The 1648-nt window shown below is 40.2% G+C and overlaps 1 protein-coding gene across 6 annotated transcripts in view; it reads left to right on the forward strand.

The window, feature by feature from the left end:
* FAM13B (family with sequence similarity 13 member B) overlaps window positions 1-1648 on the forward strand; it is a 91287-nt gene that overhangs the window by 8242 nt on the left and 81397 nt on the right. The window lies entirely within an intron of this gene.

Consider the following 1648-nt stretch of genomic DNA (forward strand, 5'->3'; position numbering starts at 1 on the left):
GGTGTGCACAGCAGCGGGAGCTGCTCCCCCCCGCCCCGTCCCCCAACAAGCCACCACTCCGTCCCATGCCCTGCCTCAGCCCCTGCCCCACTCCTTCCTCACTGTGTGGGGGCCTTAATCTGCCCTTCCGCACCCCTTCCCTCCCCCCACAACAGACTTACTAGCTGCACGCAGCTCTTTAAGCTGCTGGCATGTGCCTCTCACTGCCTGCATGCTGCGCTGTGACTGCACTCATGCATGGGGCATTTACCGGCCAAATTGTCAGCCTCATTGGCCAATTTTTTTTTTCCCCAATGCAGCAAGTTTTCTTTATATTGGTGCCGATCCGATATTGGAGTGATGTATTGGTGCACCTCGACGGTTCTATTTAGTCATTAGTTTTGAGCATTGAAGAATATGACTTGTTCAGAAGGAACTGAATTAAGTCAGCAAAAATAAAAACTTGAATTTAAAGTGTACTGCTTTTGGGGGTTGTCAGATGGCCTGGGAAACTTTACTTCCCACTCTTTCATATCTGGGTTTTACTTGTATGGTGTGTAAGATCACATGCTGTTGTTGGGGTTAGGAGATAATACCTAAGTATGAGAGGCTGCTTAAAAACAGAGTAAAATTGCGGTCTTTTTTATTCCCATCTGCTTGAACTCAGGATTACTTTTTTTCTCATAGATTTCACTTAAATCCCCCAGACACTTTTGTTTTATTTTCCATTCGTTTCTGGCTTTTTTTTGCTTTTTTTTTGGCTCTGCTGCCTCTTCATTTGGTGTATTTGCTGTGGAAGTAGTAGAGTGGTGAGATTGCTCTGCTCTGTTTTTTAAATTGTCACCTCACTTTTAAATGGGCCAATATGATAAAAAAATAACCAAAACCAGGGTTAAAGTGCTGTAAAAATCTCCTAGATACTGATAGTTTGTTCTGTGCTTTGCTTCAGCAGCATTTCATTTGTGGGTGTAGAATATTTGTTGGTTGCCAAGATAAGCAAATGCCATTAAGATTACAAAAGCAAGACTTGTGATGCTGTTTCCATAGAAGACCTTGTGAAGTACTTGTTTGCCTCAACAAGGAATACAGTATTAATGGTAGTCTTAGATAGGAGATGTGACATTAAATGCAGACTGAAACCCACTTTTTCACGCTAACAAGTCTAAGTATTGAAGTCCATATGATGTTGCATGCAACTTATGCACCTTTATAGACTACGTGAATATCTACCCTGCCTTCAGACTGACTTCAGACTCACATGGCTAACTATCTCTCTCTTTACTAGTTTTAGGCTGGATACAGCAGTATTCATCCTATCGTTACTCTTTATTCTAGAACCTTTCATTATGAATAATTAAGATTTATGGAATTTGATAGGAACTTCTGGATGATCTGTGGAAACATTCTCCCTGTATTTAAGATATTTTTCTAGAACTGGCAATGGGAAGAAGGAATCCAAGTTTCTCTCAGTAAAATGCAAGCAGTCAGTTTATAACTATTGTCATGTTGAAATATTTCTCCTTTTGTATTCTGAGAAGAGGGATGTATTTTATTTTAAATATGGTTTGTTGAATGGGGTGAAATTTGGGAATCTTGTCTACCCTTGGTCTATGTTGGCTTTCCCATTGTTAGTGGAAAGTTAGCAAAAAAAAAAAAAAAAAAAAAAAAA

The sequence above is a fragment of the Gavialis gangeticus genome, unplaced genomic scaffold (genome assembly GCF_001723915.1).
Source record: "Gavialis gangeticus isolate Ggan-Ray unplaced genomic scaffold, GavGan_comp1, whole genome shotgun sequence".
Taxonomy (NCBI): Eukaryota; Metazoa; Chordata; order Crocodylia; family Gavialidae; genus Gavialis; species Gavialis gangeticus.